The sequence below is a fragment of the Idiotropiscis lumnitzeri genome, chromosome 1 (assembly GCF_059441095.1).
Source record: "Idiotropiscis lumnitzeri isolate Australia: NSW breed Sydney's pygmy pipehorse chromosome 1, RoL_Ilum_1.0, whole genome shotgun sequence".
In the NCBI taxonomy this organism is placed as follows: Eukaryota; Metazoa; Chordata; class Actinopteri; order Syngnathiformes; family Syngnathidae; genus Idiotropiscis; species Idiotropiscis lumnitzeri.
This window is the reverse complement of record NC_142391.1, coordinates 10460122-10476914: the sequence shown is the minus strand read 5'-3', so window position 1 is coordinate 10476914 and position 16793 is coordinate 10460122. Positions and strand designations below refer to the sequence as shown.

At 41.1% G+C, this 16793-nt stretch overlaps 1 long non-coding RNA gene across 3 annotated transcripts in view; it reads right to left on the bottom strand.

Moving 5' to 3' along the window:
• Window positions 1-4588: 4588 nt before the first annotated feature.
• Window positions 4589-16793, bottom strand: part of LOC148343150 (uncharacterized) — a 105791-nt gene continuing 93586 nt past the window's right edge. For 2 of the 3 annotated variants that reach the window (XR_015846592.1, XR_015846595.1), the window contains exons 5-7: window positions 9203-9349; window positions 6475-6634; window positions 5862-5943 (exon numbers count right to left, since the gene is read on the bottom strand). This is a non-coding gene — a long non-coding RNA (uncharacterized LOC148343150). Of the gene's footprint in view, window positions 5066-5861; window positions 5944-6474; window positions 6635-9202; window positions 9350-16793 lie in introns of those variants that run through there. The other variant, XR_015846593.1, reaches the window with a different exon arrangement.

Below are 16793 nucleotides of genomic sequence, written 5' to 3'. Positions count from 1 at the left end.
TGAGGGGTGTAATGTGTGCATGCGTGTGTTTGTGTGTGCATGCATCCTTCCGAGGGGGGGTGGGGGGAGTGTGTGATGCAGTGGGTGTCGCCACGGGGAGGCCCGGGGAGTGGTCCACTGCGATTGAGGTCGTAATGACACTCCCAGGCTACAGCTCACATTTTATTCACACTAGACTGGAAAGGCCATTAGGCATGGGGGGCAGCGGCATAGCGGCAACTAATCATGATGCTAGAATCCAAACTAAAGCTGCCCTTGCATCAAAGCGCTATTAAGAAACCTCAGCAACATTCATTCTATGATGTGCATACTGTTACTATCGATGTTCCATTTTTGTACTGCAGCTGCTTTGTATCAAGATCTTGTAGACAGTGGCATACTGAGCTCTACCAGGCCGCAGATCAATCAGCAGCACAAAAGAAAATCAATGTCCGAGACCTCAGTTACTCCCTCTCTGAGTGCAAATCATTAGCTTCGGATTTGAACAGAAGAACAAAGCAAAAAATGTCATGTGATGGAATTTAGCAAGCAAAGCATCGCCACATTTGTATTGCAAAGGCCTTCTTCTATGTATGATCTTGGTTGCAATATAGGATTTATTTAACTCATTTACTACCATTGACGGCTAAAGACGTCAAAGATCCATTTTTTTTTTTTTTTTACTCTGCTGGTAGCAAATGAGTTAATAGCTCATATAGAATCCAGATTTGAAAATGGTGTCAATGTTGCTTCATTTTAGAATAGCAATTACAATCATGATAAATGCTTGTTGCAATGATCTTTTTGAGAGTGAGCAGATGACATAAAATAGGATCATCAAAAAGTATTTCACCCGTTTCCAAAATAGAAATTGAGGAACGTGAACAAATTGACGCTGTACGGCGGAGCGAGTGTCCATTTCAATTGCCATTGTCTTCATTTTGGTCTTGGTTGAGTTGAAGCCGGCTGACTGTGGGTGAGAAGCGGCGGACAATTGCAGGGCACATGCAACCATACACACTCACAATAACACCCATGGACAATTTAGCTTGCACTGGACTTAATATGAATATATTGTAAAGATAAAGTATATTTCTAAATAATTATATAAAAGTTGGTAGATCATTTGGACTTGGTCATTTTATAAGTAGCTAGCATGCTGGGTTAATTGTTTTTTTTTCAGCATAAGCATCCCTTAAAGTCTGTATCTCACTGAGCGGTGAGGTTTGGTGAGTGTTTACGGTGCAAATGTTGAATAATTAAAAAAAAAAAAAATTGTATATATATTTTTTTTAACCGGGGTCCGTTCAAGATCGCAAACGGTCGCAAAGACGCGCGTCAAAAGTTATATGGGTCACAAATAGCGTTTCTTGTCGGCAGAAATTTTTTAACTTGTTCAAGATTTCGTAGCGGCAAAAAAAAAGAAAAAAACGTAACTGTTGGCGAACATCTCCGATCGTTTACGTCCACAATGTAACATTCACTACGTGCGCAAACTTCGTGAAATTCGGGCTTGGTAGTAATGCAATTTGGGTGATGCCTTCAACAGATATCAATAGGACAATGTTAGTCCTCGTGCAATTGTTTTCCCCTTAAGCTAATGACAAAAAAATTACAGTACAACTTTCTTTCCATGAAATTGCACAAACATAAATCATAATCTGTGAACAGAAATGATCATAATGATAATAAATAGCCCGCCTGTGTATGATGCAATAATGCACATATATAAGTGCATTTTGCGGCTTCATATTCAAATGTGCTCCATATGGCCTCATTGTTTTGGAGACGGGGACAAGAGAACGCTCCATCACCTGTTCTTTGTGCGCGAGGATAAAACTGCAATACCGTTTTTTTCAAAACCAGACAGCTTGCATGTACCTCTCTCGTATAAGAATCGCCATTACATCACAGAATCTCCAGCTGTTCCTTTATCCCCCCCTCTCAATCCAGTCATTAAAACTTTCACATCTTTTTCAAGCAATTGTGGAGAAAGCTGCCAAAGCACACTCTGTGAGCATGCGGCAGGAAGACGGCATGGAGAAAATTAGTTCCGTGACAAGTTCTGGCTTTGCCTGATGACTTTAAAACATTTGCATTTTGCAGTTGTTTCAGAGCGGCCACATAGGCGGTATTACGCCGTATAAATAGCGCGGCTCCACATGCGGCCGAGCCCTCTAGGCCCTCAACTCAAGGTGTGTGTGGGTGAAAATTCGATTACACTCACGTTAAAGCAATTTCCTGTGGAAATTCACTTCTTGTCCCCCGTTGCAGGTGAGCTCCCCGCGGACACGAGTGTCTTCTCAAAGAAATGAAGCATCTATAAACACAAGCCTTAAAGCAGGAAAGTAGAGCCAAAATGCAATTAATATGCAAATTCAAGGGTGAAACTTAATGGGGAGCCTTAACAAACATTCGTGTGTTGGGAGATAAGGCTCTTCTCACATTGTTTTCCTCTAACCTCTGCCTGTCCAAAGTCAAAGCCTTCGGGAGCTGCAGCTCTCGCGTGGATCTCGCCGCTAATTGATTATCGCACTGGGAGAAGTGGGACAGTATAGGGCTAAGTTTGTCATCGCGTTGAAACAAGTCATCTGTCCTCCTTTTATGTTGTTCTGTGTCATTCTACCGCAGGTGAGAGGTTCACCCGGCGAGCTCACCGTGGCTGTCGGGAATGTAGTCACGAAGGAGAGAATGGAGGGCGAGGAAGAGAGGTAGAATTGGTCGCCCGAGGCGAGAGAGGGAGGACAGCAGAGAGGCTAGGAGTAGGCACTCAGACTGGGAATTCATTTGCCATTCCCGCGTCGAGTCATACTTCAAGGGGCTTAGAAGAGAGGAGAGAGGAGGCCTCTGATGGAATGACACGCCTGATGAGAGAGTGAGAGGAGAGCGATAGCAACAGACGCGGAATAAAAAAAAGACGGACAGACTGCCGTTGGATTCCTGAGGGTCGATGCTGCAGTCGATGGATCGAAGTCACCGAAGGGGCGCATACCTTTCTCTGCCCCTTTTTACCACCATTCTAATGATTCATCCGTCGCCTGCGGCATCCCTCGCTTCTCCGCCATGATTTACACCCACTCCCCGAGCTAAATGATCGCCGCCGTCCCTGGGAGAGTTCCATCACTCTCCCTCCATCTTCGGTTATCATCAAACAAGTATATGAGCTGAGACCACAGCTTGATTGCGTTGAGGAGCCCAGCTCAGCAGTTTTTACGAGACCATGCTCACATACACACACATATATGCACACACACACGCACACACACACATGGCGAGCCTTGATGGCATTTTTGCAGGAGGAGATCTCCATCTTAAAATGCTTGAGTGTTTACAAGTGATGATGCAGAGGCGATTTAGTGGAGGGCAGCGTAATTCCACTGGCAGGACACTATAAATGTTGATTAGATGAAGGTTGAGTGGAATATTTAATCACCCCAGGCTCATTTGGTATTCTCGTCACTCTTTCATCACGTTACCTCTGGTGGGGGGTCGGGATCACGGCAACGGCAACGGTTCACACACAGTGATGACAACACAGACTTCAGTCCACCGTTATGTGATCACATGTTGGATGATGACGAGAGGAAAATGAAGGCCAGAGCACCGTGAAATACCCAAAGGTTTGATTTTAACGACTTACTTTTAGGAATCCGTGCAGGTATTATGTAATTACGGCGGTACCGTGACTTACGAATTAACCCTTTACTGTACATCAACTAAATTTTCCCTTTGAAAAATAATTTAAATGACATTTACATTCTTGTGCTTTTCCCCCCATCCATCTCTTTTCTATACTCCTTGTCCTCATTAGGGTCACAGGTCTGCCGTAGCCAATTACAAAGCACATCCAGACAAATAATCCTTCATATTCTCACAGCCTCAGTTAAGAGTCTTCAATTAAATTAATGTGCATGTTTTTTGGGAATGTGGGAGGAAACCAGAGTGCCGAGACAACGACACACGCAAATTCCATACAGGAAGGCCAGGGACCGAACACGATGCTTATTCTCTAGGTTGCACATAAGTGGTGCGCTGGTGTGCAAGAATACCAGAAATTGAATATTGCGCTCAAATTCAAGTCCTTCACCGTGCTTATGTCCACTAAGAATAGGTCACAAAAGCCATAACGAGAGTTTCAGAGGACTAATTTCAAAATAAAAGCCAAGTAGAGCATTGGTATCTATGTAAAATTTGATTTTTTGCGCTTTTTCTTTTAGTTGCTCATTGAAGCGTATTGCATAGTAGCCTTTGAACTAACGTTCTGGCTTCTGGCTTGACGTGACCGGATTCTCGCTAATGACCATATTTGAGGAGGCAGTGGCCGAACGTGTTCATAGGAGGGCTGCGGCATCGGTCGTCCGTCAAAATATGATCTTACATGAACGCGGCCCATGTTGCAAAAAAAAAAAAAAAAGTGTGGCTGGAAACTCAGTTGCACAAAGTGCTGATTCCGTTTATTCGGGGAAAATTGTACATTAATTGACGAGGCCTTAATATTGAATACATCAATTTGTATTATATAAGAGACATTTGAACCTCTTTGTCTATCCATGTTGAGGTTTTTATTTTTTCTATTTGAAGAAATACGCCATCTATAGCCATCTGATATTGTTCTGCAACGTTAGCTCAGTTCTGCTCATAATCTGGGCCAAAAAAAATGAAATCAAGTGGTATGACTACGACAGGTGGGCGACAAAAAAAACAAAAAACGGAACCCAGCGTTGATTTTGTGTGACATTTAGTGGCATCAAAAACACATCCTTGATCGCCCACCCGTGCAGTCAGCATCATGGTCACACACCAGTACAGAGAGAACGATCTGGAATGTACTGGCCCCGTGATTCGAGCGCGTAGAGATCACCTGCCCAAGTCCAATCAGCGGCTCTGCTGATTGCAACAGCTTGCCGCAGAGAAGAAATGGGAGACTTTTGTCGATGGGGAGGCAGGGCGGCAGCTCCGTCACCGGCAAAGCCACGGTGGGGCAGTGGAAAGCCGCGGGAAGCTGCGGCCCTTGGGAGGACGCAGCCTTTCTCTACCCCTCTCTGGCCAGACGGGGTGAATCAATCATCTCCAAAGATGTCAGCATCTGCCCAAGCAATTTCAGATTGGAATAAATGGCAGATGGGGATGTTGTTCCCTCTGTTTAATCAGTTCCACCAAATGTGGTTTTATCTCTTATAAAATGAAACCATCTGTAGCACGTAGGTGTAAGGATCAAGTGAGGGAGGACGCAGGGAGAAGTGTGTGCGTGTGTGCGTGTGTGCATGATTTTGAATGTGAGCATTTCAAGTAAGTGCATGTGTGGGTGCGCGTGTGTGTGTGTGTGTGTGCGTTGAAGGAAGGCAGTGAGAAAAATGGAACACAGCTAAACAGAAGCGCAATAGTGGGAGTGACACAAGGGGGAAAAGAGAAGATAGATGCACGCGTATCCATTAAAAATGAGGGAAAATGTAATCTTACTGCAAGCTCACACCTCCACTCTCATCTCTTCTCTCTGGCTCTCAGGAGTACCACCCAGGGGCCATCGCTATTATATCTAGAACCATCTATTTCCTCCTCCACCTTCCCCAAGCAGACACTCGGGCTGTAATATGGTCCCCCCCCCCAAAAAAACAAAAAAACAAAACGGAGGCAGACATTGGCACTCATCAGAAATACTTTTGTCTTTAACAGAGTAACACTACTCCTTTTGCTGGAGGGGGCTTCTTAAAGTTTATTTTAGAAAAGATTATGCAAAAAAAAAAAAAAAAAAAACTGAGGCTGATTTCACATGTGTAGAGGTGTTTTTTTATACATTATTATTCTGGGGCAGGTTTTCATTGCCAAGATAAAAAATGGAGCGCTTTATTTTTCTTTTTCCCCCCGCCGATTTGTTCTTTAGCAGGAATTTTCTTTTTCACGAAGAATGATGTAAGAGGTTGGTAAGAGCCAACTAGGACTTGAACATTGTCAGTAGAAACAGTTCTGTAATAAATAAAAGAGCAAATGGACAAAATTAAAAACTGCATTCACATTTTCACCAGGATTTGCCCCGATATGGAATCGACATATTTTTTAAAGTTATGTTGTTTTTAGCTTTGATCATAAACATCATCCAACAAATGACACTCCAAAAAAGATATTGTATCAATCAGAAATGCAAGGAAAAAGTAATAAATTGTTGAACTAAATATATATATGTATATATATAAGGAGGCACTTTTTAAAGTCAACTTTTTTAATTAATTTTTTTTTAATTTATATACAGACAGAAAGAGAGCGAGAGTGACTTTCACATGCAGTATAAATGATTTTACATTAGATTATTTGAATAAATAAAGGCCTCACCCCTATTTGCAGTTAAGTGCCGTAAATATTTCAGTAAAGTACTTTGGCAGCATTCATGTGATGATGTGTGCCGTAGTGTATTCCGTGTTTTGTTTTCTTTAGTAAATTTAATAAAAATGATTGGCAGCAACCTCAACATATGCCAAACAAACAGTGACGTGCGCATACCTGCTCTGAGTAGTCGCAGGAGAAGGCATGAGAGATGACTACGAAGGCTGGTTGAGACGGGTGGGAAAAAGGTAAGAGAGTTTCCATGTCCCTGCTATGCACGTGTTGTTCACGTTGTGGCTCATCGCGGTTATTTGTGCCAGTCTGGCAGCAAAATCCGCTGGAGACACGAAAGCAGGAAAACTCAACACCTCCGGCAAGAAATCATCACTCTTCTATCAGTTCGATCGAAAAGAGGGAGACACGTCGACAGCAGTAAATGTAACATAGTCGCACATCTAATAGGTAACCATTAATGTGAAAGAAACAATTATATTTGACAGTATGACAAAATGGGGATTTTTTTTTTTTGCCTTGTCTCTTGTTCCTTTCTTTTTTTTTTTTTCTTTTTTTTTTTTAAAGGGACATTTATTTCCCCGAGACTGGAAGGCAGTCAGCTCCTTCTCGCCTGCCAACAATACGAGCCAACTACAAGTGATGGGCAAACTGTTCCTGGATCATTTTGTCTGCCAATCATCACGACTTATTTTTCCTCTTGACAGAGACAAAAAAAAAGAAATGTTGACTGTTTTGGATGAATTAGAATTACATCAATTAAAGCATTTATTGACATGATAAAATAAATTAAAAAGAATACATTAAAAAAAATATTGTTCCATTTTAGACACCAAGAAGGGACAAAGTAATTTATATTATTCCCTATATATTTTTATGAAATATGCTTTTGTCTTAGATATGTTGAGCAATGTTTATACAGTATGTATGAATAGTAAGTCACATTCTTTCATCTCCATGACAGTATAGTGTTTTTTCTTTTGAATTATTTAGATGTTTCCAATGGCATTGTTTTGACACGATAGAGTGAAATGTTTCCGAATCAAATATTCATAATCTAAACACAGCCTCTAGGCTAAACCGCTGTTTACCAAACCTTCAAGCATTATCCAAGATAGGGAATATTTAATTGCAAATACATGTTCATACATTTCACTTTTTTTAATGCCTGTGAATATTTTGTTCAGGATTTAATTAAAGACAAGAAACAACTGGTTCAAGGTCAGTATTGTGCCAATTCTGTAGAGGCTCTGAAAACACATTTTATGAGACTTGAAAATAAACTATATTTTTCTAATAATAATAATAATAATAAAATAATATTTTTCATAAATAATCATATTTTCTAATAAATAATGAAGCTACCAAGGAAAGGAAGTCCTTCCTAATTAAATTTTCTGCTTGATTTCAAAAGGCTACGCTCTGGCCCTTCCTCCATCCTGCAGTGACCGGCAGTGTGCCACATAGCATCATGTGATCACAGTAATAGTGACAGGATGAGGCTGTCAGAGGCACGCCTGACTTCTTACAAGCGCTTTGCCTCACGGACACTTGTGAGATGGAGACGGGCTATATGTGGACGGAATTTCAAATTCATGCTCTTGCTTTATGAATTTTTAATATTGAAATAGGCCCCAATTTCTCCCATCTGTAGAAAGACAAAGAGACTATCAGAAAGTGAATTTTTCAGCCATTTAACCTCCTAATCACACTATTTTTAACTCAGCAAAGAGAGATGGACGCATTCGAGCACCAACGCTTGGATCCATTGTGGCGGAGAGACATTACGAAGTGAGTGTATGGCCCACTTTTATCGCCCCCTTTATTCCAGCACCAAGAAGCCTAGCAGATTTATTTTGTTAATTAGATTGGCGCGACAACTTTGCTCGGTCCAGCTGGCCAATTGGAGATTGTGGAGAATGAGTGCACGTGGCTATCAAAAGGTTATCAAGCCCATCAGACGGGAGAAAGTCAGCTCCTGATGTACTGGACAGTGAGCAAGCGGTGAGGAATAAAAACATAAGCCATCCATTGAAGTGCAACTATTATATTCACATCACAAGGCTGGGATAATTGGGAAACTTTTTCAGCCAATTTCCTTCAACGTTGGAACCTCCAAAGTTGAACACAATGTGCTTGTAGTTCCTGTGAATCCGTACTGTTCAAGTTTAACTCATTATTGTGAGGGTCGGCCTCCCTGAAAATCGAACAACGCAACGTAAAATGCATTTTCATGACCTAATTCTTTTTGCATTTTTTGAGGCATTTTTTATATATATATATATATTTTTTTTTTCATGTTTTCTAAAACACCAAAGACCTTGATATTTTTTATTTATTTATATATTTGTATATTATATTATTTTTTTCCTATGTCGCACTAATTTACATTTTCGGGTTCTTTTCCTCTTTGCTATCACTGATACCTGTCAGAGGTGCCCTCACAAAAAAAAAAAAATTGCAGCCAGAATACGTAAAAACAAATACTTTCGAGCCTAAATAGAGTAGTGCCTTTAAGAGGAGGAGCTTGGTGGAGTGGTGTGTGACATTGGTGACTTTGTGAGCGAGTGTCTGGCCGTGAGCTGTGTGGCCTACAGCAGTCTCTGTGTGAGTCTTCTCCTTCCCTCCAATTTGTTTTGTTGTTCTCCTGTTGTGCAATAAAAACCGAAAATTCCATTTTCAAAGAGAAAAACTCGTTTTCAGAAGGTTGAACCCCTAAATAGGGGTGATGGACATTTTGGGTCTGATCATTTCAAAAGGGCTAAGTAGCCTGTTAGGCAGCATGACATGCTAATCAGCCATGTGCTGATAAAGCGCACCAACTGCTCTGAAAGTTCCAAATAAAGCCTATTAGCTGCAGCTCCACATCCAGATGCACAGTGCAAATAATCACCTTGTAAAACCATCGGGCTTGTCCTCCGTGTGCGAGCGTCTTGGCAGTCGGAGAGGCAGCAGCCAGCCATACATACATATGGATCGGGAGCGGTAATGGCCTCCCTCAGGAATCCAAAAACCAGTGGCACAGGCCAGAGAGGAGCTCCTGGGGGAAATCAGAGGAGCAGCAAGCATTCAGGTCAGCTTGTTCGTTGTCCCCCTGCACGTTAACATCTCCATTCCGTGGCCGCGTCTCCGACCTGATTTATACACTTGTATTATGTATTGAGTAGCGCAACAGCAACACAATAGACTTTCTGTGCAAAAATGAAATATGCTTCGGCTGAAAGGGTTGATGATTTTTGAAGAGGTGCGCCTGTGCATTAAACTAGAAGAGTGGGGGAGTTTGTATATGACTTTTCTCCATTGGAAAAGATGGGAAACGGGTGTTTCGAAGTGCAAAAAATATGATTAAATTCGTCTTTTGGTATGGAGTAGGTAGTTTGCACTGTTTCACAAATTCAAATTACCATTAAGTCAATTTTTTAAAATTCTATGCTTTCAGACTTTTCCATTTTTCCAGACTATTCCATTTTTTTTTTATTGTACTCTATTGTACAAAGCAAAAGTGTACTTCAAACCCAAAGCAAATGGTCAAAAATTCCTATACAGACATGTTTTCTAGCATTTCTCTTCCTACAACTTTTGGGAAGTAATAAAAAAAAAAAAATCTAACTAAAAGGACATTAGTTTTCCAAAAGTTGGTTGAATGTGTAGTTGGTGCTTAAAAGGCATTTTTGTAATAAACAAACACCAGATGCTGACGTGGGAGACATCTTGTCCAATGCTCATAGCATCACAGTTGCTTAGGACAAAGATGATGTCTTTCAAGCGTTAATGAAACGAACCAAACATCAACACAAATTAATTTAGAAGACAGATGTATCTTATTTTGGAAGGTGACGAGTATCCACAGCCCAAAAAAAAAAAAAAAAGAGTGCTGTCTTCAAGTCATCACGCTTCAATGCTGCATAAATATAATGAACAAAAATAGTTCAATAAGCTACATAACAAAAGAAACAAAAACACTTGCAGCGTTTCATTTGGAGGAATGGCCGTAATATTGATTCGGTGATCGTTAAACCTATAAATTGAAAATTTTATATTGATGCAAATGAGGAAAAACAAAGTGCACTAATTGGCTGAAACCAGCTGATGTGCTATTGATTCAGTCTTCTAGCTTGTGGTCTAAATTTAAGAACATGGCGTCAGAAGTACCTCATTACAACTCTTCTTGACAGATTTATTCAGTAAAATGCAACATTGACGTGGAAACAGGAGTTCAGAACTTTCTGCCATGATCGGTTATGATACTTTAGGTTTTTTAGGTTTTGCCTTGTGTTCCTTTGTGTCTTGTCTGTCCCGTTATGCTTATTGTGTCCACCTGTGTTCGCTTACCCAAGCCCTTGTGTTGACCAATCAGCTCCCTCCAACCGGTTGTGTCTTGCCCAGGTGTTCCTTTGTTTGTATTTAGTTCCCTGGTTCCTTTCACTTCTTGTCGGGTCATTGTCCATGTCAATTGTCTGTCGGCCGGTCCTCGGCGGGTTTCACTTTTCTTCATTGTAGTCACAGTTCTTTAGTTCATTTCAAGTCCTTGTGTTTTGTTGATCCCTGGTATTTTGCACTTTGGTTTTTTTTTTGTTTATCTGAGTAATTTTGCTATTTTTAATTTCAATTAAATACCCCTTTGAACTACTCACAGCTTTGCTTCCCTGCATTTGGGTCTTCCTCCTCACCAACCAAAATTCTGACACTTTCAAGATTCAACCATCCCATTAAAAATATCACATTAAGTGACTGTTCATTTTATTAATCCAATTCTTCTGCAATTATTATGGGCTGTTTGTATAAATTCACATTCACTTTATTTGGATATTTGGAGCATATCCCAGCTGACCGTGTGAGTGGTTATGTACCCGCTTTAGTCTTCAATTAACCTAATTTTACAAGCAGGTTTTGGAATGTGTGTGTGCGCGCTTCCCTAGAGAACAAAAACACATTCCACTTCGATTTTACTCACAAGAAATGCGTGCCTTACCACAGAACAATCGTCTTTATCTGAGCTTGTTGAAGAATGCTAACAATGCGTCTGTCATCACCAGGACATGTGACCTTGCTCAAGTGCCGCTGCCTTCCCCGAAAACATCTTCTCAATAGCGCCTGTGTCCTCATCGTTCAATTTCGAGATGTGACCAAAGATAAGACAATTGGTGGCGAAGAAATGCTTGATCAGGAATCTTCCACACAGCGGTGAAAAATCGTACAGTAATTCTATTAGCATTTCCTCCAAAGCGATAAAAAGCCCTTCTAATTCGAGGTTGCGGAATAGCGATGCTTTGCTGCCGCGTGTTATTGGCACAAGGCATCCTTTTGTGTCTGTATAGGACACAGCATGTTATCACTTTGAGTGGCGCCAGTTCGACTTTGTGCTTAATCTCCCAGCTTTCTCAAACACTTAGTTCCAATTCATGCCAAAGTCAAAAGGCAAAAACTGATTATTTGATGTCATGGAATAAGACCATCTATGCGCCTTCGCTCTTCTAAACATGTTATTCTGATTAATATTGCGTTTGTGGAATATGAGTTAAGCATCAACATCACTTCTGTTGACTGAAAATGACATCACGGTTGCTCAGGGCTCAGGCAACGAACGAATCATGGCTCCGCTTCAGAAAACAAGTGAGACAGATCAGGTTGTGATCTGAGCCCTGAGGAACTGTGATGTCATTTTCAAAATGGCCGCCCCCGCAGATGGATAAAAATGTGTGGATTTTACTGCTTAACTCGTATTTCACAAGCACAATATTAATCATAATGCCAGTCTGGACTAGTGGGCCTGCATAATATTTTGGGGGTGACCTCCCATTAAAGTGTTTTCTTCATTGACTGTCGCAATTACAGGGGAACAGAAATCGTTGCATGATGGGAATAAACTTGTGATTTTTTTTCAGAGTAGTTGGAAAATGTTTGCAGGGTCACAAGAGCCATCACAAATCGTTGTTTACTTTGAATTTCAGTGCAATTTTCACATTCTTAAAAATCATAAAAATAGTGCAAAAAACACACAAAAAACAGAAAGTGAAGATATAGTGCTGCTCCTTTGAATTCACATCACTTTAAGCCTATTCTTTATTCATAGTAATTGAAAGTAGCCATTTTGCTTTATTGCAGCACGTGTGGCTAAAAAAAAAAAAAAAAAAGGTGTCGGTACACTTTCATTACTCACTGAACTGAGATCTATCAAGGTATGATAAATGATGCCAGCACAAAGAGGCTTGCAACTTACTTTACAATTTTGGTGCTCAGATTATATTATTTATTTATTTATTTATTTATTTATTTATTTATTTATTTATTTATATTTTTATTTTATTTTTAAATTTTTTTATTTATTTATTTATATAGCCCTATGACTTCAGGCATTTTCAGCTGTACATTTAAGATGATTCAAGGCTAATTAACGTACATTGCATGTACAGCAATTGCCCAAAATGTTTAGTCAAAGCATCACAGGTCAACTTGTATCTCCTTTTTTGTAGACGATTTGAATTACAACAATGGCTAAACATGAATTGTTTTCGTAATGGGAGATTCGCCCCTCACGGCATTGAAAGTGTTGTGTGATTGTTTAGGTGTGTGTGTGTGCGTGTGTGTCCACAACTCAACACCTCACACTGATAGACTCCAACGAGTTCACTCTCCATCCATCCACCCAGTTCCATCATCATGCATCTTCGCGCAGTCCGCTGCGTGTGTGTGTGCATGCGTGTATATGTGTCAGGCATGGTTGTGCCTCCACACAGCAGCAGCCGCAGCCGCTGCCTGTGGAAACAAAGGTTGGGTGATTTATAGCCCCACACTGAGAGCATAAATCACACCTGCAGCGCTGCGCCTTTAAACGCCCTGCGTCCTGACAGCATTTACCTTTTATAAATGATTGGGCTGCACCTCCCATGAAGCCCGAGCCCACAAAGCGCTCTCATTCCGCATCAGACTCTTCCTTTGTTTCACCTCTCCCTCTGCCTCATTTCAATATTCTCTCGCTATCTCCCTGGCACGCCATCACTCTGCTTCAGCCATTTCACCCTCCTCAGTCTTTTCTAGCTCATCCTAATCGCTCCATATCGCGGCCCTTTCCCTTTCTGTTTGCGGGGGCATGATGAGATGCCTCATAGGCGCCTTGCTCTGCATTCACCCAACGTCCAAATTTGTTCGGGGATAAATAACTAAAGCTGCTTAAAAAGGAGGCAGCGCTGCATCCGAGCCTGTTAAGGAAATGAATGTGTCAGTCTCGGCCCTATCTGCCTTCCTCATGGCCACTTTTGTGAAAGACATAAGGGGGGAGGTGGAGGATAAATAGTGCATGCGCACACGCACACATTCATAGTGTACATATAATACCACACCTGTGCATCACGGAGGGAGTGTGTGGCTGGAAATCCACAGCTTCAGCGGCAGGAGTGTGGCTAAAGATAAAGGTGACGTCTTGAGGCCATTACTTATCCAGCACAGCGGAAAAGGTTTGCCGATATTATACCTGCTGTCCCCGCATAATAGCTCCGGGTTGGGGGCCGCGCACGTACACACACACACACACGCACGATATGGGCACAAACAACAAGGCGCACAATAAATTCCAGCAGGCCCATTTATGCACATCTTCTCACACACACTGCTCATCTGACTGAGTTAAAGTAGATAAAATAGCTGGTAAATTCGATGTGACTCGGCAGTTTACAATGCAGCTCCGCAGAGCATCAGTAGAACAAAACGGCAATATTTTTCAGAAGGTGCCAGAGTAAATATCAGAGCGAGGACATCCACAAGGCTTTCCTTTAAGATGCTGTTTTTCCAGATCATTCTTGAATTTTATACCGGATTAGATGGTGCTAATCACCTGTAAACGAGCCATAGAGATGTTACAATTTGTTTTTAAATTCTTCATAATTTTTTTGAAGATAATTGCTGAAAACAAGGGAAAAGACTAAGAACTGTGTAGATCTCAGTTGCAATGATGGAAAGCTCAGTTTATGCGTGCCATAAATATAAAGAGGTGAGTTAGACCTGGTGTTGGTAATTTTTGCAGACGAGTACACGCAGGTGGAACTGAAAGAGGGAGGTCTGCACTACTGCGAGTGTGGCCACAATTTATATGAAAATAGAAATGCTGTCATTCTTCAACACTTTCTCTTTGTGATGTAAGAAGCCAAAATAAAGCCTTTTATAATTGATTTTCAATGAAATCAGTCTCGTATTAATGGCCCTTACGACAACGGGCTCTATTTTCACACACAAAATGCGGCGCAAAGTGATTTGGTCTTAGATCCTGATAGGTGCTGGTGAATTTGATCGAGGTTCAGGCAGACACATTGTGAGCTCCGCGGATATGTCTGGTGGATGTGATCATTTTTTTCATTCATGTCCACAACTGCACATAAAAAATATCTGAGAATACTGTAGCATCAAAACAGAGTACGAAACAAGAAGAAACTTATATCTGGAAAAAGGACAATGATAACGACGGCCAATCAAGGAAAACGAATGTATATAGTATATTCAACCAAGTTATTCTGTAAGAATCACCCGAAAAAAATGACATTACTCTTTGGGAATTTTTTGATAAAGTTTAACGATGAAGGCGACAGCCAACTTCGGCGTTCTGGTCACGTGAGTCGACTGCCAGTAGCATAGAGCACGCAAAGTGGATTCATACTATCCATGCATTAGCGTTCCATTTATTCACAATTCCATCTGTTAAATCCTTACGCACTTGATCTTCTCCCTCTAGCGTGGGGGTTCTCATACAGTTCCAACTTTTCATGGCAGCGAATAAAAAAGAGGGACCCTGACAGACAAGATGAATGGAAACCCAGCCAGTCATTTCAGCTCGAGTTTTGAATGTGACAGTTGTTCTTTGTATTTGCGTTGGACCCTCTACAGTGGAATGGAGAGATACCCTGCAAATGTGCGTGTTTCTGCTGCCAGCACGCCGCTTGTTCTACTGTAACCGAGCAGGAGCCCGCCTGTGTGTTTTGTGTGTGTGTGTGAGTGTGCGTGCGTGGAAAATAAACACCAGCAGCCTTGCATTGAATAAAGCTTTACACATATCCTCGAGGTCTGAAAAGATTTTTTTTTTTTTTTATTTGTTGACAATTATATGTTTATTGCAAGAGACAGTAAACGGCAATGCTTTATGAATTAGCAAAAACATGGTTAGGGCTTTATGTTGTTGGCAGAAAGCGTGGCTTATCCGTTAGAGAACTTTTATTCTTACTGTCATTATTTCAGGGCATTCACTTTGTTGCATATGGAAATTAGGAATGGTTTTTGGTTTGCTACCTGAACACTGCTCAAACTACATTTCTGAAAAGACTTTCGAGAGGGTACAAACCCTTCTCTAGAAAAAAAAACTGAGGAATTACGGAGTATAATAAATTGGCGTGAAGTAAAATAAAATTGTAAATTACATAGTAAAATATTCTGAAATTAAGTATACAAGGTTCACCACCTACTGTATATTATACTGAATATGAATAATTTTATCTCACACAAAATATCAATATTACAAGGTCTCATGTGATGGAAATCAACAGATCCTGTACACGTGCACCTATAATTAGGTCTGTGATCGCCAAATCAGCCTTTCAGAGGCGATATCACAAATCCTAATTAAATAACTAAAAAAAGAAAACGCTTTCTCATCCTACTTAAAATGCTATTGGTCTCCTAAATACTCGACATTTCGTAGAAAATCCCACTAAATTCTTGCGAGAACAGGCTCCAAAACAATATTCCCAGAGACATTCCTTTCTTGTGAGAGGAGGTCAGCAGCTCCATGGGGGGATAAGAGGCTAATGTTTGGCTGCTATTAGTATGCCCTCAGTTAGTGCTGCGGAGAGGCCTGGCGTGTTGCAGTCCTGACCTCGATGTTGGAAAACACTGCGGCACAGAGTCGGGTGCCATCTCCTCTGAACTCAACCGTGCTCTTGTGAGGCATTGAATTAGTAGGGCTGCACACACACACACACACACACACACACACACTGCTTTGGGCCCTGGGTTAATTGGTTTGATTGTTGCCCCGGGCTCTGACTAATTCAGTGGGGGACTTCAAGTCGTGTGATGGTGAGGGCATATAAAGCATTCAGATGGTATTAATTAGCTATTCATAGGAGTATAGCTGCTGCCAGTGGTATGTGTTTACCTCATCTTCATCACCTCCGCAAATATTCCCTTTTATAGTTAGTTCAAGATGAACGTTTCTACCTCCATGAGTACAGGTTAAAGCTATGAGGTCACGGCAGCCTTGCCAGCTATTGGAATAGTTGAAGGATTTTTGCCAGGGATCTCACTTGACCTGAGGAAACAATGAAAATGTGGGGAACAAAATAAAAGAACAGGAAAAAAAGGTGTACAAGTTCAACTCTTTTGAAAGTACAGTGGGAGAATAGCCGTGACTATCATTTAATGAGACGCTTCACCTTGAGATTAAACCAGAAAAAAGAATATTAAGTACAGTTTGACCTGGGCCAGCTAAGCCCAGTGTGTGC